Genomic DNA, 22,017 nt, shown 5'->3' with positions numbered 1-22,017 from the left:
GAACTTTGCCTAGGAAGAGGCTGCTGAGAGAGGAGGAGATAAAGTTGCCAACTTTAGGTATGGAAATTCCTGGAGATTTCAGGGGTGGAGCCTGGACAGGCTGAGGTTTGTGGAGGGTTAGGACCTCAGACAGGTACAGTGCCATAGACTCCACCCTCCAAACCAGCCATTTCCTCTTGGGGAACATTGTAGCCAATCTCCAGGTGAGGGCTGGAGATCACTCAGAATTACAACTGCTCTCCAGGAGGGAGGGGGAGGAGATGGAAAACTGAAGTCAGATGAGCAGATAGGTAGGTTGATGGTTTTCTGGGAAGGAGATAGGGTTGCCAACCCCAGGCTGGGAAATTCCTGGACATTTGAGGGGTGGAGCCTAGAGAGGGTGGGGTTTGAGGAGGGGTGGGACCTCAGACCGGTACAATGCCATGGACTCCACCCTCCAAACCAGCCATTTCCTCCTGGGGAACCACTATTGCCAATCTCTAGGGGAGGGCTGGAGATCACTCAGAATTACAACTGCTCTTCAGATGGCAGAGATCAGTTCCCCTGAAGAAAATGGTGGACTCTGTGTCATTATACCCTGCTGAGGTCACCACAGCAAATTGACGCTGAGTGCCAAAGACCAAGGCACACACCCAGAGCCTCTTTCTAGAGCTCGTTGTATGTATTTCTAGTAATATATATATATATATATATTACTAGAAATATATATATTAAAAGGCAGACAGCTGCTTCCAAAGGTCTTCCAAATCTAGAGTAACTTTTAAAGCATGCAAAGTATTGCAACAAAAAGATAATTTTGAGAAATCCTGGTTTATGAGACAAGGTATGGGTATATAAGTTCCATTTGCTGTCCTTTGGATTTATTCTGTTTCTATGTGTGTCTAACAAACAAGAAAGCATGTCTAAATTTCTCTGAAATGTGAGTGGCAACACAATTGTAATTATTTTTAGAAATCATACTCTGTCTATGGTTTGGAGTAATCCTCTGGCAGCTTTGGAACTCAAATCTATTTCTTTACCAAATTGTTTTCCTGCACTGGGTGTGAACTGAAGTTTGCTATAATAAGATTGCTCATGAATGTCAGGCTGCTGCCATTGATCTTTTTTATAATAGAAAAAAAGAACACTGAGACATTTATTCTTGTGTGTGAAAAACACATGTAAAGAATAACACATTATTTTTAAAAAATGTATACAAAAAGTGAAGCGGATCAAAATTCTCAAAAAAGAAAAAAAAATCAAAAACAATTGTATATCTTTAGAAGTTACAACAAAAACTATCCAGGGCTTCAAAAGCCCAAAATGAAGCATCACAGTTCATCCTTGACTCATGTACATGTGAGAAAAAGTTAAAGTTATTGCTTTTTCTAAGAGATGAAGCTATGGAAATGATACCATATGTTCAGATTTGCCAGTTTTCATGTGATTTGTACCTGGGTATTTTCCACTGCTCTGCATAGTCTGCATACTTTGTTATATTACATGTCCTGTCTGCATACTTTGTTATATTACATGTCCTGTCTAAATCAGAGCTTCATTTCCAAATCCTAAGAAAAATCTTGCCACATTCATCTCAGCTACTGTTCCACGCATCATCTTCAGTTAGCAGAGATTTCTGAAATTTCCAGTTCTGTACATATTTTCTGCACTACAGACATTTCACTCATTTCTTCATGGGAGGGATATGTTAACCCCCCTACTTTCTGAAGTAAAGTAGTAGTCTGTAGGACTCATTGTTTTATTTGTACTGAGCAGCTTTTAAAAGAAATAACCACAGGGCACAACATAAGAAAACATCATGTATAAACCAGGACAACGATAATACACACCAAAACAGAAACAAATGTAATGGACTGCAAACAGAGATTCTGACCAACTATAAATTAAAACAGACAATTTCATTCCTGGCTCTTTAAAGCAGAATTTTTGCTTGCATTATAAATGGAATTGCCAACTGACCAGCTTTACATAGGCCTAACGCTTTTTAGGTTGTTTTGCAGTTGGCTGTAGAACCACCAGGTTTTCCTGTAAAATTAGCACAACCTAGAGATACTGTTGTTTATTTCTCAAGTGTGGAGAGATCTGTGGATACCTAAATCTGCACATCGGGACCATGCAGAGGGAAAGATTTTTCTCCAAACTTGGGGAAACCATAGGTTTGCAGAAAAATCTGATATTTGTAAAAAAATTACGTAGGGAGGAGGTTAAATCCACCAAAACAATGCCATTGTCTGTACATGTCCAAACAATGGACTTCCCTCCTCTTTTCCACAGCAGTGGCCTCCACGAGCTGCTCTGAGCCTGCCCTCAGCAGTGGCAGCAACCTCCTAGAGCTGCTCCAGGTCCACCTTTGGGAGTGATGGCAGCCCACTAGAGCCAGGCCCAGGCTCAGTGGCAGCAGCATACAAGAGAGCTTCACTGGGCATGTGAAAGCTGCACTGGGCCTGGGCACACTGGTGGTGGCCTGTGAGAATCACTTCAGGACCAGACACAGTAGTGTTGGAGCAGGGGAGCCAAGCTGTGCCTGGGGTCCCTTCTTCAGACCCTGCCATAGCATGAGGAGGAGGGGTGCTGTGGGTCAGCCAGGGTTCAGCGATAGCGAGGATTCCACAGGAGAAGAGGAGCCCTGTGCAGCCAGTCCTCAGTCAACAGAAGCTGACCAGCAAGAAAATGAGCTGCAGGCTAGTTAGGATTCAGAATAGAAGAAAAAAGGATGGGAACAAAAACTTAATCCAAAAAGATGAATTAAGAACTAGAAAGGTTGATTGGATACAAATTAGGAGGCCCTTCAGTAATTTCAATAAGTATAAAACATCAATATGTAAATCATACAAATTATACAAAAATACATGTATTTATTACAAACAGCTGTAGGCCCAAATGTAACCTCGATATGAATTAAAATCCTACAATATTCACAATAAGGACCTTCTGTAACCCTAAAGCAGATGTTCCATACTATTACATTACACTGGCACCATGTTGCTGTTTTTAAATTGATTGTCCTGGACCAAAAGAAACACTATTTGGGTTTACACAACCGAAACACTATTTGGGTTTACACATACCTGATTTGGACACAAAGTGATACCATATGAGACCTATATAATACATCCTTGCCTTGAGTCACTGATAATTATCAGAACATAATTTTCATCTGGTCCTATATTGATTATTGTTGTTATTGTTATAATTTACCCTATGTGTAACGTTTATGCTTGACCAATGAAGAAGGCCAGTAGACCAAAATGCATCTGTTTTAGGGTTGCCCCCCCCTTCTGTTACAGTAGAAAAAACAGTATTCAAGCCTTGGTGTCTGTTAGGAAAAAGCAGGTGATGGAGAGGAACCCTTTCTAGGTCTGTTCTGGCCTTTGAGAGCAGACTCATGGGGAAAGACCTGGCAGCAGCCTTTTGTTTGGAGCCCTGACTGGAAGCTCTGAAGTTTGCAGAAATCCCAACGAAACCATATAGAAGATCCAGGTTTGCTTACAAAGAGATGTTAATAAATCATTAAGCTTACGGCAATAGCCAGCTAACTTCAATCCACTGGGCCTTGAACATACACAGTGAAGCCAGCCAAAATCTATGAGATACATAGCTAAAACTAAACATCTTATACCGTAATTGTCAGCTACCAGTCAAGAATATTGTTATCAAAGCCACATCCTAGACACTGAGACATCTTGCTCCTGGTACTCAGTGGCAAAGGAAAACAAGTAACAATTCAGCTCTCTAGATAAGGACTAAGGAGAATGTGATGAAAATATTGACTTGGGAGTGGCCTTCTGGCCACCCTCTCTGGCAACTTGAAGTTAGGAACTAACAGAACTCCAAAATGGGGTTACAGAGGCTATACACCTTGCTACCATGTGACTTGCTTGAATCACTCTGACCAGCTTCCTGCTATTGTTCAACAGCAGCCATACCACATGTTAAATAGTGGGTTCCATGGATGAGCAGGCTCAAGTCTAGTGATCAGCTCAACTTTATTTGTGATTTCAGCAAGAGCAAGACAAGACGCCAGAGCCGCAGCTCTGTTAAATAGCATGCAATTGCCACATCCACACACCATTCCCAATGACAGGCTATTTACATGACATTACTACTTGATTGGGTTACTTCCAGAGTCCTGGTAGGCTATTGTTCTTGTGCTCCAAGTTCAGAACTCTCTGGTGTGACATACCTGGAATGGTTCAGTCCCAATATGTAACACCACAAAAGCCAGCGTGATATACTAGTTACAGATTCAAACTGTCAGCTATGCTGCTATAAGGTTGAGGGGCCCCTCCGGTACCCCTCCCTGTCCTGTGTACCAGCCTGAGCCACATTCCTTTCCCTGCGCTTCTCTTCTCCTTATCTCTGACCTTGTAGACTGCAAATGTAGCGTCTCCACATAACTCATCCGTGAGACTGGTTTCGGTTCCCAGCTTTTAGTAGTAACAGCCCAGGCACTTGTTCCTGCTTACAAGAGTCAGGCCGATTGACCCATAGTATGTGGGGGGGGGGTGCTTTTGAATCTACTATATCTCTCCCTGAGTCTAGGGGTTCGCTATTCCTAACAGTGACTATGCTCATGCTACCATTGTACTGGCAATAAAATTATAACCTTTGAAGAAGTGTGTACTCTGTGGCTTGACTGTGGGTCCTGACACAAACTAGAACCTGGGAGACCCAAGTTCAAATCATCACTCTGCCATGAAAGCTCACTAATGATTGTGGGCCAGTTGCTCTTTCTCATCTTAACGTACCTCACAGAGACATTGTGAGGATAAAAGACAGGAGATGAGAATGATGTAAGCTGCTTTGGGTCCCCATTGTGGAGAATGGTCGGGTATAATATTTTAATTTAATTTATTATGATCACAGACAATGCTCCCTCTACGTTGTGGAGTCTTATGAGCAAGAATTCTACTTCGTGAGCTACTGGCATTAAAGATGTGAGCAAGCAATTTGGCTACAGCACAAATTAGTTTGTTCTGGGGCCATCCTTCTTGAGTGAAGACCAAAATATGTGAGCCAGAAGCTAAAAAACTGTGAGCTAGCTCACACTAACTCAGCTTAGAGGGAACAATGATCACAGATCAGCTAACATAGGGGCACAAGCTAAGCACAAATAAAACATATAAAAAGAATGAAAAGTCTTAACTTGGTTAATCACTGGGCCAACTGGGCCATGCTCAACCGGCACTGGGCAACATGGCCAGACTTCTCCGGGGGAGAGGATGACAAGGGAGTGAAGGAAAAGTTGAAGTTGGGGGCAAGTAAAGGTAGGTTGGCTGGTGTGTAGGAAGGAGTGAAGGAAGTAGGAAAAGAGGCTACAAAGGCTTTCAGGAATGGGAAAGAGGTAATAGTGGGGTAGGGGGAATTAGATGTTCCCTGCCCAACTGAAATATACTGGGTTCGATGCCTGTTAGTGATCAACTCATAGTTTATTGTGATTTCAGCTCGGAACCAAGGACAACTCTAGCAGAGCTGAGACCCTGCTTATAAGCCCGTAAAATGGCACACCCATCACACACCCACTCCCAACAATAGGCTAATTAATGAGGCACTCCTGGGTGATAGGTCCATCCCAGGATCCTAGCAGTCCATTGTTCTGTGTCCCCAAGCTGGGGCTGATGAGATTAGGCCCAGTACACAACACCCCTCCCCCCAAGGTTCAGAACACCGTAGCACACATAGCCCCTTAGGTAAGTCCGCCTGCGTCACTCACGGTTTGAGTGACGTGGTTCCGTCGGCGGTGTCAGGGCTACTTGTTCTGGTTCAGATGCAACAGCTGCAGGACTCGGGGGCAGCGGTGGTGTTGGTACAATCTCGGACCCATCCATTGGTGCCTGTTCCGGCATTGCATTAACTGGTCCATCTGGGGTTTTGCTGGCTGTGGGCTGTTCGCTGGGCGTGGGTACCCCTCGCTCAGTCTCTGGCTCCGGCAGCTCGGGCACCTCTGCATTATCTTTGTCCGAGGTTGTTGAGGGCAGGCCCAGATCAGCAGGAGGAGAGAGCAGCAGAGTTGGTCGATGTGCCTCCTCAGTACCTGTCTGCCGTCGGTGGATACTTCGTAAGAGAGGGGGCCGGTGGCTCGTATGACTTTGGCTGGAATCCAGGCGAGACTGCTTGAGAAGTTCCAGGCATAAACAGGGTCACTCGGAAAGAACCCCTGGGGTGCCGCTTGATATTCGGGGGCCACATGAAGCTCCGCTGTGAGGTCGGGGTGCATCCGGTCTAGGCGTGTATTGAGGTGTCGCCCCATGAGGAGTTCTTCTGGGATGTGGCCGGTAGAGGTGCATGGGGTCACCCGCTGGCCAAAGAGGAAGGTCGTGACCCAGTAGGTCCCAGTCTCCCTGAATGATCCACCACAGCACATCCTTGGTGGTACTCACCATCCACTCTGCCTGGCCATTGGTGGTGGGGTGGAAGGGCACGAACCTTACATGCCTGATGTGGTAACGGCCCATGAAATCTTGGAACGTGCCTGAGGTGAAGGCCGTCCCATTGTCTGACACCACGGTGTCGGGGATTCTGTTGGTACAAAAGATTCTCCAAAGGGCACAGATCACTGCTTCGGATGAAGTGGAAGGGACCAGAACTAACTCTAGCCATTTCATGTAGGAGTCCACCAGGATTAAAAATATCTGTCCTTGAAAGGGGCCAGAAAAGTCTATATGTAACCTGGACCACGGTCATTGGGTGGACTCCCACTGCCTGGGTGCTGCCCGAGGCAGTTCCAGACGGGTCTGTTGGCAGGCCTGGCAGCACTTGACACAGTCCTTTATCTTGCTGTCCATGCCGGGCCACCATACATAGCTGCAGGCCAACGCCTTCATCTGTACAATGCCCGGATGTGTTCCATGAAGCACTGCTACGACTTACAAGCGCAATGGAGGTGGCACCATGACCCGGCTTCCCCACAGCAGGCACCCCTTGTGTGCTGACAGTTTTCCCATCAGGAGGAAAATGCTGCGAATTCAGGGCCCGTGTGGCTGGCAGGCCATCCCCTCCCCACCCAGTCCAGAATACGGGAGAGGACGCGGTCCCATGCAGCGCAGCGGGAGATGTCTGATACCTGGAGCGGTTGGTTGGGAAGGTCCTCCAGGACCAGGATCTGGTGGGCAGGAGCTGGGTCTGGGTCACAGGAGGGCAGCGGCAGTCAGCTGAGGGTGTTGGTGTGTCCCATTGACTTCCCAGGGCGGTGGTGAAGACTATACTGGTAGCCTGCCAGGAAGATGGAACAGCACAGCGCCCGGGGAGACAGCATCTGTGGCGTTTCGCAGTCTGGAGCCAGCATGCTAAGCAGGGGTTTATGATCCATCACGATGGTGAAGGGCTGCCCATAGAGGTAATTGTGGAAATTTTTTATGCCTGCCACGATTGCCAGGGCCTCCTTGTTGATCTGTGCATAGTTGCGCTCGGCCGAGGACAAGGTGTGGGAGTAATAGGCCACGGGGACTTCTCGGTCATTGGGTAGCTGGTGACCAAGGATGGCTCCAACTCCGTATGGGGACACATCACAGGCCAGGACAACTGGGAGAGCTTCATCGAAGTGTGTGAGTACCACGTTTGAGGTGAGCAGCTTTTTGATGGCACAGAACGTGGTGGCTTGCTTCTGGCCCCAGACCCAGGAGATTCGTTTGTCAAGCAGCCGGTGCAGTGGCTCCGTGATGGCTGCCTTGTGAGGCAGGAATGAGTGATAAAAGTTCAGCAGGCCGAGGAAAGCCTGTAATTCCAGCAGGCCAAGGAAAGCCTGTAGTTCCTGCTTGGATGTGGGTGTTGGGGTGTTGACAATGGCTCAGATCTTGTCGGCAGCAGGATGGATGCCATGTACATCGATGAAGAAGCCCAAGAACTCAACCCGTGGAACCCCCAGGAGAAACTTTCCACTCTTAACTTTGAGGCCGGTGTCTTGGAACCCTTGCAGGATGGCACGCAGATGGATGGCGAAGTTCTTGTCAGTGGGGGCGGCGATTAAAACATCATCAAAATATGGCTGGACCCCAGGAATCCCTTTAAGAAGAGAGTCTGTAAGTTTTTGGAAAATTCCCAGGGCGACACTGACCCCCAAACTGCAGCCGCCACACCTGGAACGCCCCCCCCATGTGTGTCATGATTGTCTGGGCCTCGACGGTTGCATCGTTGACCGGAAGCTGCTGTAGGCCTCTGCCAAGTCCAGTTTCCCAAAATCTTGGCACCTGCTAGGGAAGCCAGGATGTAGCTGACCACTAGAACTGGGTATGCATGGTCCCGGCAGTCCGGTGTAGTGACCGAGCTTCCCATCAAATACCGCTAGGAATTCATCACACACTGTTTTGAAGTCCTTGGAGGCCACATGGTGCACCCCCATTACTTCAAAGCCTAAGGGTGCAAACAGGATAGCCCCAGTAAACTCGAGCAACTAGCAAGTCCAAAAGTCCTTCAAAATGATGGTATTTAACACGGAACTTGCCCCAGCCCTTGATGACCACCTTGTTTTTCTGAAAGTCTCTTGAGGGTGAAGCTGGCGGGCTTAAGGTGGTGGTGGGGGACGTGGACAGAGCCTCCGGAGAGTCTCTTCCAAAATTATGGAGATGGAGGACCCCGTGTCCAGTTCCATCTTGCAAGGTGCCCCCTTTATAAACACAGTCACTTTTATCTTATGGGGGGTGTCCCAGGGCAACTTCAGTACCTCATTCTGGTAGATGGCCAAGGTATGAAGTTCTGCGGACTCCTGATGTGTCGTGGTGCGTCTTTGGGGGCCCTTGGAGCGGCAGGCACGCACGACGTAGCCAGTCCTACCACATGTGCAGCAGGTCGCATTACAGAAACGGCAGGAGCGACATTCATGGTTGTCTCCACAGCTGGCACAAGGAGGTGGCATGTCTTTTCAGGATGTGTGAAGGCTGTGGACAGGCACTGGTCACGGTGTGTGGAGCAGCAGACCTGGTGGGCTTCCTCCTCGTCGGATGTGTCCGATGCTGAGGGGATGGAGGCTTGGTGCATGTTGGAGTTTTGGCGATCCCTCTGGGCCTTCTCGAAGGTGGTGGCCTCATGTAGAGCAGTCACTAGGGTCAGCTCCTCGTGGATGAGCTTGCAGCGAAACTTGGGCTCCCAGATCCCCATGACGAACCAGTCGAGCAGGGTCTCGTCCAGGTTTGAGAACTTGCAGTGGAGAGCCAGCCTGCGAAGTTCAGCAACGAAGTCGGTGGCTGCTTCACTGGGCTTCTGTTGGTGTGAATAAAAATCCACACGACATGCCATCTTGGTGGGTTGTGGCATGAAATGATCAGTGAGAGCCTTTAGGAGGTCTTCATAGAAAGACGCCTCCAAAGTGACGGGCACGACGAGGCCCTGGATGAGCCACAGCGTGGCAATTCCGCAGGCGCTGAGCAGGAGAGCCCTCTTCTTGTCTGCATTGGTGATGCCCTGGAACATGATGAAAAACATCAGCCGCTCCACCCAGGTTTCCCAAAGCTCTGGGTGAGCGGGGTCGAACTTTGGCAGATGTCCTGGAGTGGCAGCCATGGTAGTGAGGATCCTGGTATCGATGTGGTGCACGAGGCTCAGAAGCTCGGGGCATGATGCGGTGCTGGAGGGCGCTGGGCTGGCTCAACAGGATTCCATCCTCATCGCCAGTGAAATATACTGAGTTTGACACATGTTAGTGATCAGCTCATAGTTTATTGTGATTTCAGCTCGGAACTAAGGACAACTCTAGCAGGGCCAGGGCCCTGCTTATAAGCATGTAAAACAGCACACCCATCACACACCCACTCCCAACAATAGGCTATTTACAGAGGCACTCCTGTGTGATAGTCCATCCCAGGATCCTAGCAGCCCATTGTTCTTTGTCCCCAAGCTGGGGCTGATGAGATTAGGCTCAGTACACAACACCAACACTGCAGTTTTCCTGCTTGTTATATCCCTAATGGAAGACTAATATCACATTATCATTTTACGACAACTGACCAATGTCTCATAGATCTTGTAAACATCTTCACTATTCATCTGCCACTCTGCTTCTCATTTAACTGCTTTCTTTTCAAAGATTGGATTTGTTTTTTTATGGAAGGAAAACAAGGGAACTGGAACAGCAGCTTAAAGCAAGGGGTTCCTGACTTTCTTACTGCAACACAAATAATTATACTAAGTGCTTCTACTATTTTGTTTCTTCATGTTAACTTCAATCACTTTTGTATATCTTTTGCACAATTTAATGAGGGAGTAAAGCAGAAAATGGGATAGTTTGTATGCTACTAGTGAACAGTTCAAGTCATAAACTGTTAAAGTATAAAACAGCCAAGACATATTGGCTGCTGTGCTCATCAATAAACAAACCACCCTCATTTTGTTTTTATTTATCCCACCTGTGAACCATGTGTTCTCTCTTGTTTGTTTGCTGAACTAGACCTTTTGAAACCAGACTGTAAGAAAAATAATAGCAGTTATCTAGGACATTTTTATTTTTATTTTTGCTGCATGAAGGAGCCACTGCCATTACTATTTACCATTTTTTCTACTGTAACAGATTGGCAAACTATCACAGCGGCAATAGTACAAAAGTCTGCAAAACAGTGCCATTAACACAGAATGCAGGAAAATTATGAGTCATCATAGCTGCCTGAATACAAATTATAACATTATATGCTTACAGCAAAAATGCACTATGGTGTCTTATGTTATGAAATTTTAACCAGTATCATATTTGTCTGGCCAAATTACAAAAAGTGGTAAACCAAAATCTGAGTTACACAAATAGCTTGTGCAAAAGCAAAACAAAAAACTATGAAAAATACCAGAACAACAAAAAAAGGCACCCATGTCTTTTGCACTGCTGTTTGTAGGTTTGTATTTGGTTACTCCATGTGATAAGTTAACTTTCCCTTACCAACAATGAAGTCAGGATTAATTACTCTGTTCACTTGTACAGAATATCTGCTTGCTGTTTGGGAGCTTGAAGGAAGCAACAATCCTTGCACAGGGCAACAGCAGAAGGACTTCTGAAGTTGTGGCCCTACTGGTGGACCTCTTGATGGCACCTCCATTTTGGCCACTGTGTAACACAGTGTGTTGGACTGGATGGGCTATTGGCCTGATCCAACATAGCTGCTGTGGACTAGTAATTAAGGACTAGTAATAAGGAATAATAATGATGATGATGATGACATTAAGGACTAGTAATAAGGCCAGTTGTAGAAATAAATACAATGAGCTCTAGAAAGTGGCTCTGGGAGAGTGCACCGAGCTTGGGCACTGAGTGTTAATTTGCTGTGGAGACATCAGCAGGGTATGATGACACAGAGTCCACCATTTTCTCCAGGGGAACTGATCTCTGCCATCTGGAGAGCAGTTGTAATTCTGAGTGATCTCCAGCCCTCACCTGGAAATTGGCAACAATGGTTCCCCATGAGGGAATGGCTGGTTTGGAGGGTGGAGTCTATGGCATTGTACCTGTCTGAGATCCAACCCCTCCTGAAACCTCACCCTCTCCAGGTTCCATCCCTCAAATCTCCAGGAATTTCCCACCTGGAGTTGGCAACACTATCTCCATCTCAGCCAAACATCAACCTACCTTTATTTCCCTCTCACTCTTCAGCTTTCCGTCTCCCACCACCACCTGCAGCCTCTCCCCTGCTCTGAAGCCCTGACTGCTACATCACATTGGCTGTCATGGGGGGGGGGGCATCTCAGCAGAGTATAAGAACTCAAGAGTCCTCCATTTTTTCCAGGGGAACTGATCTCTGCCATCTGGAGAGCAGTTGTCATTCTGAGTGATCTCCAGCCCTCACCTGAAGATTGGCAACAATGATCTCTGTCATCTGGTATTACCTGGTATCACAACTGAACTCCAGTCAACAGGTCTCCCCCACCCCCGAGAAAATAACTACTTTGAGGGTGGCCTCTATGGCATTCTATTCAGCTGAGGAGGAATCTGGCATGGAACTCTTCTTAAGAAGACTTAAAATATAAAGAGTACTTTTCTATAACCAGTGATGGTTTTTTGTGCCCTTACACTTAGGATTAAGAAGCAGGTGCTAGAGAATGTTGTCATTCATTCCATATAGAATAAAATAGTATTCATTTGATTAATCAGGATCCAAAATGGGCTTACATTGTCCTCCTCCATTTTCTCTCACAACAACTGGGTTTGATTCCCCACTCCTCCACTTGCACCTGGCTGGATGACCTTGGGCAAGCCGTGGTTCTGATAAGAGCTGTTCTTGAAAATGAGCAGTTTCTGTCAGAGCTCTCTCAGCCCCATTTACCTCACAGGGTGTCTGTTGTGGGGAGGGGAAGAGAAAGGAGTTTGGAAGCCGCTCTGAGACACCTTTGGGTAGTGAAGGGCGGGGTATAAATCCAATCTCCTCCTCCTCCTCCTCCTCTTCCTCTTCTTCTTCTGTTTGTCTGATCACATTTTGCTATGAGTCAGTATTTTCATTTGCAAGATGGGTCCAAGCCCTGCAAAGGGTATGAATGCATATATGTGTGTATGCATTGTGTGTATCAGCCTTGGCTCACTACTGTTGTCATTTAGAGAACACTTTGCCTCAGGCACACAGGACAGATGCTCTGATGCTGACGCTGGGGGATGGCGAGAGCTGCGGCAAGGGAAGGGATGAGCCCGGCTGGCCAGGCCCGCCAGGCGCTCGAGGGGGAGGGAGAAGGGATGAAGGTGGTCACTCTGCCGCTGTCACTGGGGGTTGGGACAGCTGCACCGAGGGAAGGGACAAATTTTATTTATTATTTATTTATTGCATTTTTACCCCGCACTCCCCGCGAATGGGCTCAGGGCGGCTTACACGGGAGCACAACCCCATACATAAAAACAGTATAAAACATTAAAAGCTATTCGGTCACAACAAAAACAAATAAAGTGCTCCATACAACAAGATGGTCTCTGAAGATGGTATCGATCATTTCATTAAAGTGAAATTGTCCTATCAATGGTCCAAGCCAAGGGGGGCGGCCTCGCCCACCGGGGCCTCCAGCGCCAATGGGGCCACGAGCCCAGTGTGTCCGGCACTGCTGAGGCCGCTGAGAGCCACGTCGGCAGGAATGGCAAGGCCAGGTGCCCTGGCCTACCGAGACCTCGAATGGGGGGGGGACCATGAGGATGATGAGCCTCACGCAGCCAATGCCACTGGGGGCAGGAAGAGCCATGACAAGACAATGGCCCACGCCATCCGTCCTGGCCTGCCAGGGCCTCAAGCGAGTGGGCCCAGGGACGGCCGCAAATGAGGTAGGGTGCCCTGGCCCACTGATGCCTCAACCACGGAGGGGGGGCAGGCCGGATTGCCTGGTCTGCCGGGGCATTGAGCGGGGGGAGGCCTGGCGCCCTGGTCCACCGCCACCTCAAACGGGTCTGGAAAACGGGAAGCTGCTTCCGGCTTGGCCTGCCAGGGCCTTGGCCAGCAGTGGGGTGGGGTGCGGGAAGAGACAAGGGACTGCGGCCTCGCTAGGGCTTGTTGTCTTCCTTACCACAATGGGCCTTCTCCCTAGTAATAAAATATTTACAAAATATGTAAATCTAGTTTGACCCTTTACTGCTCAGAATGGACCTATTACAGCAGACACAGAAGGCACACAAGTGCAAGGAGATCTAGTGTAGCTGAATTATAAAAGTCCACCATGTCACATTCTTCCAAATACTCACAAAATAATCCCATATAGCCCATCCTACCAGACAAAAAGACTTTGCTATGCTTAAACAAACAAACAAAAACTTCTGAGGCTAGAACCTTGAGTGGTCTCAGATGGGATGCACTTCCATAATTGAGGAGCAGCTGATAAGTTTGCCCCCCCCCCCAATTCAGAAGAAAGAGACAGACACAGTGTTTGGATAACTAAAGGGCCACTTTATTAATTCAAGCCAACAGAAAGCGGCAAGGGCAACCTAACAGTGTAGAATGGCAAGGCCAGCGGTTGCCCCAACCCCTCCTTGCCACATTGGGCAAGCCACCCTGTCCCTGGCACAAGCCATGATTATGTGGCTCACACCTGGCCAGCATAGCAAATAGGTTACCACCCTGTACCTCCAGCTCCCAAGCTGCACAATTTAGGAGGCGGAGCTATCCAGTGGGTTCCCATAGGTAGTCTGCATTCCCAGCCCTGAGCCATACAACTCGAAGGCTGATCCTGAGAGACCCCTTTCCCCCAAAAATGGTTGGGGTGTCAACTAGGTGCTCCGCGATCCACTTCTCCTTCTCCCACACTACCCTGCCAAATGACCAGACTATCTAAACGGCACCACCAAGCCAATTGCCCAAAACCACTGCTAACAGTATAGTGTAGGCAAAAACACCCTGCTCAAAAAGCCAATCAGAGAGGGGTGAAAAATTCCAACCTGGCCCCAAAAGGTGACCAGCTGAAGCCTGCACTAAGTACAGGACAGGCAGGTAGGCCAAGCATACAGCACAGAGGAGAACAGAGGTGGAGCTGCCAATCCAAGGCCGCTGGCTCCGTCCCCTCCACAATGTGAAGCTGCAATCCACCACTGCCTGTCTCTCCTCCTAGTGAGGGAGGCAAAAGCGGCTGGCCCCCAACTGTGATCGCCGTGAGGCTCAGCCGCCGGGTGGAGCCAAATTTCTTCTGAGCATACTTTGACATATGAGCGTGGTAACTGAAATGTCATACATCCCTAGAGGTTTTGAGGTGGGATTGGGGAAGGGAGAGGCCTCAACTGGGTATAATGCCACAGAGTCCACCTTTTAAAACAGTCATTTTCTCCAGGGAGACAGATCTCTGCTGCCTTGAGTTCAGTTGTAAGTCGGGGGGGGGGGTTCCTTCAGGCCCCACTTAGAGGTTGCCAAGCCTAGGCCTGCCAGCACTTTAGGGTTGCCAGGTTCCCCCCCTGGCCACCGACAGGGGATTCTGGATAAGGTTGCCAGGTCCAGGCTGGGAAACTCCTGGAGATTTGCGGGAGGAGCCTGGGGAGGACAGGGACCTCAGTGGGGTACAATGTCACAGAGTCCACCCTCCAAAGCATCCATTTTCTCCATGGGAAGTTATCTCTGTAGTCTGGAAATGAGCAGGAATTACAGGGGATCCCCAGGTCCCACCTGGAGGCTGGCATCCCTCGGCAGCACCCTCTGGGTGACTTGATACCACCTGATTTGCATGACTCAAGTAGGCCCAGCTGCTTGCTACTGCATCAGCAGCCACCCTATGAAAGCTGGGTTGTTGTGCAGATAAAAAGTAGGAGAGAATAATGTAAGCTGTTTTGGTCCCCACTGTGGAGAAAAACTGTAATTTTCCTAGGTAGAGGCTGTGGGGGAGGGGTGTGGAGATGGAAAGTTGCAGACAGAGAGGCAGATAAAGGTAGGTTGGCTGTTGGGTGGGAAGGAAATTGTGTTGCCAACTCCAGGTTGGGAAATTCCTGGACATTTGTGGGGTGGAGCCTGGGGAGGGTGGGATTGGAGGAGGGAAGGAACTACAGATCAGTATAATGCCATAGCTGGAGGAGAAAAAGAAAAGGGGGGGCAGAAGGGAGAAAGAGTGTGAGAGAGGTAGAGGGAGACAGGAGGAAGCAAAGGTGTGAGGAACAGGATAACTATTCCGCAAGTTTCTTGCGGGTCTCCACTTGTGTTTACTTAATTTCCAACATTTTGGGTAATTACATTTTCAGTAGGCTGAACTAAGTGGGCAGAGTGGGATAGGAGTAGACAGTGTACTACTCCCACCAGAATTCAGACTGAAACCTGAGCTCCCAGTTTTCAGTACTACTATTCACAAACCCTTTTTCTTTCAGCTTGAGTGAAGGGGGTGGTTTATCCAGAGACAATTGGGAGACAGGCACAGATGAGTTCTCCAGCTGGGCAGACAAATCAATGTGAAGGTGCAGCAATGAAAGAGGTTCTTTTTTAGCTTATCCTTCACAGAACTGGAGAACTTTCCTCTACATAATGAAGAGTACACAAGCCACATAATTCTGATCACAGTGATATTTAATATACCATTTGCTTTATTACTGCAACGATACATCTTCTCTATGTAATAATAATTACTTTACTAGCACAGATAAAAGAATATGTTTTCTTTAAGCATATCTGGATTCCATGCTACTGTTTATTGTAAAAAATACTAATAGAACAATTATTATACCTTTCAGTAAGAAATATCGCGGAAAGAACATTTGTTGTTTCGGAGAGAACAGCCTGCTACATGGTGCAAATAACTTTAAAAATCAGAGTTAATGTAGATTTTTATAGAAAAACAGTAAACATTTTACAATATTTCTTTTTGGACACATTAATTGCTTTTTCACACACAAGGAGAACAAAAGAAGCAGCATGCTATATTTATTCAATGAAAGCTGAGCCACAGGGGTTATGGTACATTCTTCCCTCACACCAGCCAAATTATCTCAGTGCCCAACGTTTAAGAGGCTGCAATAATACTCCATCATTTGAGAATGCTAGTAGGGCTTATGCATCATTTTAACAGCATGATATAGCAGATTGCGATCATCTTCATGCTATAGAAAACTCAAAACAAATGGCAGGCTTAGTGAATCATTTCCCTAAATTACTATTTTTCCCAAAGAAATCTTTTAAAAATGACGACAACAAAGTATTCAAAATGCATATTAGCTTAACTAATTAAAAAGCTGGGTAAAATTCCTGTTCTACCTGAAACAGGCATATGTTTTATTCCACCATCAGCCAGATCTGAACAAGACTGAGAAATGCTTTGAGTGTGGGGGGGGAATGACCCTTCCTTTAGCTAGATCCTGAAACTATATTAATGTTGTTCTCAATCCAGGGGCCTACAAGGGAAATAATCCTTCCTACTAATTCTTTAGTTAGAACCCAAAAGTATATTAATATTGCTTTCAAACCAAGGGTTTACAAGGGTGGTCACCAAGGGTCTTTTTGTAGAAAAAGAGCTGCAGGAGCTCATTAGCATATGGTATGCTAATGAGCCACTAGGCTATTAGCATATGCCATGCCCCCTGACACCAACTCTAGTCAGAAGGGGAAGCAAAAGGGGGGAGGCATCTTCAAAAGCCTCCCCTTCCCCAGCTGGCCTGCGGGGGCGGGGGAGCGAAGACAGAAGGGGTTTAAAGTTTAAACCCCTTCTCACTAGAGTTGGGCCACAGAAGGAGGAAAGAGGGAAGGAAAGAGAGAGAGTAGAGAAAAGGAAAGAAGGAAGGAAAGAGGGAAAGAAAGAGATGGAAAGAAAGAAGAAAAGAAGGAAGGAAAGAGGGGTAAAAAGAGAAGAAAAGGAAGGAAAGAGGGAAAGGAGAGAAGGAAAGTAGGAAATGAAAGAAAGAGAGAAGGAAAGGAGGAAAAGAGAGGAAGGAAGGAAGAGAAGGGAAAAAGAGAAAGAAAAGGAGGGAAAGAAAAGGAGGAAAACATGGCAAAGAGATGGAGGGAGGGAGGAAGGCTCTCCCACCCCCCATCAAGCCCCTGCCACCACCGTGGACCTCTTACTTACCGCTTCGGCGCGGGCCCAGGGTACCCAGCTGCGGGGCTCTCCAGGGTTCCCCTGGCCCCAGTGCTTCTGTGCAGGCCTGGGGGACTAGCTGTGAGGCTCTTCAGGATTCCCCCTGCCCCAGCACTTCTGCGCGGGCCTGGGGAACCTGGCTGTGGAGCTTTCTGGGATCCCCCCTGCCCCAGCGCTTCTGTACGGGCTCAGGGTACCCAGCTGTGGGGATCTCTGGGCTTCCCCAGCCCCAGTGCTCCAGAGCGGGCATGGGGTACCTGTCTGCAGAGCGCTCCAGCACGAGCCCGGGGTACCCAGCTGTGGAACGCTCCAGCGCAGGCTCGGTGTACCCGGCTGCGGGGCTCTCCGGGCTTCTCCCAGCCCCAGCGCTCCAGCGCTGGCTTGGAGAACCCAGCTGCAGGGCTCTCCGGCCTTCCCCCGGTCCCAGCGCTTCTGCGTGGGCCTGGGGGACCCAGTGGTGGGGCTCTTTGGGCCTCCCTCTGGCCCCAGCACTTTGGCGTGGGTGCGGGGGATCTGGCGGCGGGGCTCTTCGGGCCTCCCCCCGGCCCCAGCGCTTTGGCGTGGGGAGCTGGGGGCAGGGCTTGCCATGCCACCATTTGTGCCAGCTCCTGGACTGCCGGAGCAGTGCTCCAGTGTGCTCCGGCCCCAAAAGACCCCTGGTGGTCACAGTTTCGGCCATAGAAATCTATGACAAGAAAAGGAAAGACTTTTAGGTACTTTCGCTGGAAGATACTTACGTGATCACATCTACCAAAATTAAGCATTATCAGAAAAGACTGCAGTGAACTTCATTAAAACAAAAAATGTAGTCAGTAACTAAAAGACGCTGAGGTACAGAAACCTGTTGCACACTAAACAAACCATGCCTGTTTTTTAAAAAGCAGTTCTGCCACATAGAACATACTGCAGCAGACTAAGACAGTGAAATGAAAAATCCATACATTTATTGGAGAGAAATGTATTCATAAGTTTTTTTTTAGAAATATAGATACTGAATTTAAAATTATGGAGTTGGATCATATGTCTCCCTTTCACCAAGGTTTCCTACAACAAAGACTTCCTTCAACCAAAAAGAGAAACCCTTTTAATCAGAAAATGTCATCTATTTAACAAAGTCTTTTAACTTTTTAATGTCATTAACTATTTAACAAAATCCTTTAAAGAAAGTGAAGAGAATCATACCGTCCAACTTAGCAGAAAGGAGTCATGGGATCCAACTAGCATTGCCAATTCTGGGTTGGGAACAGGGTTGTCAGGTTCCTTTGGCGCTCTGGCAGGGGAATGTGGGGGGCTTTCCAGGATTCCCCTCATGTGATGACATCACCGAGAAGTGATGTCATTGTGCCAGCAATGTTCTAGTTTGAGTGGAAAACTCTATGGTTTGTAGGCAAACTCCTAAAGATTTGTGGTTGGAGACTGGAGAAGACAAGATTTGGGGAGGGGAGGGACCTAAGTAAGGTGTAATACTATACAGCCCACCTTCTAAAGCAGCCATTTTCTCCAGAGGAACTGATCTCTGTATGTTAGTTGTAATTCTGCTAGATCCCCAGGCCCCACCTTGATTCAACCCACAGATTTAAAGAAATTCAGTGAAACTGACTCCACAGCCAGGTACCAAAGCACAAAGAAACACAGGAAGCCCCGTTCATATAAGCCAATATCACAAAGTGTTCCTGTCTATCAGTTTCCTGATGAAAATCAAACTGACGCCATGAAACCTTAACCAAATAACTGAAGTCTCCATTTCTTGCTTACTCAGCCATCATACTACTCACACCTTAAAATGGCTGAATTATGAAATGAATAGATATAGCTACAGAGGTGTAAATTTAAGAAATAAAAATAAGAAATAGGAAATGGCTTTTTGGAAAAAAATCATAATTTATGAGAAGGTGACAAATTTTACTTGCTTAACAAATAAAATTGTTCTTAGGCTTAAACTGCAGTGACATTTTTCAAAGTCCCATTGACTTGTAGGACTGGGGTACATTTTAGTTATTGATGAGCTCTGCTTTTATTAGCCAAAAAAGTGGTTCACAAAATTTTAGCACTTTGACCTCTCTTTGTCCCATATCCTTTACTTATCCATCACTCAGGACAGCAAGAGAGAAAAAAATAGTAACGTTTTTGTTTTTATTTTAAAAATATTTTAATGCTCATCTCTGAATGGTATGTTGAACCGTGCTAGATGCTCAAAAGTTTAGTTTAATTAAATTGTCAACAAACACAAAGGATAATGCCCAGATGAAATTAGGTACATATTTGCACCACATGCTTTAATGATCAGAAAAAGATAAGCAAAAGTGCTTTTTTCCTGTTTGTATTTGTTTATATTTTAACAATAGCATGGTTCTGTTTTTATTCCTAGCTTTCTTTTGTGCATGCATGCTGTATAGTTTTACACATGTTCATATGGTAATCATGTGTACAAATGTATTTCATTTATGCATTTAATACACATGTATTGTATTAGATGTATTAGATAGATTCATTTGATGGCAAAACATGTTTTGTGGTGGTTAAATCTGGTGCAAGGAAACAAAGTGACATGAAAATGAAGAATAGGGTTGGATTTACAGAAGGGAATAGTAAAACTGAAACAGGGATTTTCAGATAAATTGGTAAAGATGAAATTTCTATATAAACTTTGCTCATAGTTGTTATAAAGGTAATTTGGGTACATGTTATATGTAACATGAATTATCCAAGGTGACTTTGGGAATGTATGATTTTCAAATATCTTAAAGGACTCATACAATTGAACCAAAGGCAATGATCCATCACTCTCTTCAACAAATGGAATATTTTGGGAAGAAAACCCTAAGAAAACTGGACGCAACCGAAGAATGACTGATGATGAATAAAAAGATGATGAATTCATTTATTTACTAATAAGTAAACTGTTACTTCGTTTCCTTTAAAAGATTAAGTTATTTGAATATAAAATGTTACCGTATGTTCTTCCCAGAGATCTAATCTCATAAGCAGGATGTCTCTTTCAAAAAACATTTTGATAAGAATCAAAAATGAAACACTGAATTTTTATAAAATATTGTATGTGTAACTGAACATGAATTAGTCTCATCGTTTAAATTTTCTTCACCTCATAACACAGACAGACAGCAATATAAATTAATTAGTTTTGAAGTCTGCTTTAAGATTATGCAAGAGAGAGAGAGAATGCACTCACTAAAACTAATCCTCAACAAAATGAATAATTATTCTGCAATACACATGACATATTGTTTGTGGCACGGAATCCAGTTCCCCAAATTTAGATTTTAACGGATTTACAACAAGCATTAGTTTACATCATGTCAAGAGAGCTGTTACTTGGTCCCTTCCCAGTTTTAAATTCAAAGTTACAGAGCATGGTGGAGTTCCTGGGCAGTTTAGTTGCCTAGCCAATCAATAGGTGCATCCAAGTATATATTAAGCCTAAATGCCCTTGAGCCAGCCTTCTTGGTAGAGCTAACCCACCCTTCTTTCCAGTTTTCAATATAATATAACTGGTCACTTTGGGGCCAAGCAGGATTTTCTTTTTTTCAGTTTTCTCGATTAGACTTTAGTAATTGGCAGGCATTCTGAAGTATCCCACAATAAGAATAGGTATCTAAACTAGGCACTTCAGGCCATCTGACTCAGGTGTATGGGAAGTAAATTCTTTCAGTGCTGGTCATCAATGCATGAAGCATCATGCTGTCTAATGTTGGGGGTATGGCACTGAGGACACAATATTGTTGTGAATGCAAGCATAAGCAAAGACTAGCTTGTTTACCACCCAGTTCCTGGAGCCAGGGCAGCACAGCCTATATGCTGGTGAAATCAGTGTGTAGTCTCTTAGGATAGCCACAATCATTGGGGGGTATCAATTTATCAGTTCAATTTGATTCATTACAATATTGCTTTAAGAATATGCATTTGGTAGCTTAACACAAATTTTGCCTTTAAAAACTATTGTTCTTGTTCTAGAGTCTTTTCTTCCTGCGTTTCTTCATTTTCTTGGGTTTAGGGACGGCTGCTCCTTTCTCAGATTCTGATGTTTCTGGTGATGTGGAAGTAGTGCTTTTTGAATCCTGTGAATAGGATTCTTCTTCTTCATCTTCTTCCTCTTGATCTGGTTTAGGGTTATTTTCTTTCTATTTATATTTCGAATTAAACATTTGATCCATAAATTTTTCAGCTTTTGGAACAGAGTCAATTTTGGATTTTTTATCCAAGTAACTGAAACTCAGTCCTTCCAAGAATAACTGTCTATATGGTATTCTCTTTTTTTGCAGAGTGAAAGCATCCTGTATAGTTTCCTCTGTTTTCTGACTTCCAAGGGAATGTCTTTTAGTATTTTTATCTCTTCATTCTTAATTTTTACAGATTTTCCCATTGTAGATTTTAGCACCAGTTCCCTGGTAGATCGTTTTGTGAATTTTAGGTAGATTTCCCCTGGGAGTTTATTCTTTTTTATAAAGTCTGGGTAGGTCCTGTAGGCAGGGGTCTTTTTGTAGAAAAAGAGCTGCCGGAGCTCATTAGCATAACTCATTAGCATAACTTATTTGCATATGCCACACCCCCTGACATCACCGGAAGTGGGTCAGAAGGCCACAC

The sequence above is a fragment of the Gekko japonicus genome, unplaced genomic scaffold (genome assembly GCF_001447785.1).
Source record: "Gekko japonicus isolate JY-2015 unplaced genomic scaffold, Gekko_japonicus_V1.1 scaffold636, whole genome shotgun sequence".
NCBI classification, from domain to species: Eukaryota; Metazoa; Chordata; class Lepidosauria; order Squamata; family Gekkonidae; genus Gekko; species Gekko japonicus.
This window is presented reverse-complemented; position numbering follows the sequence as displayed.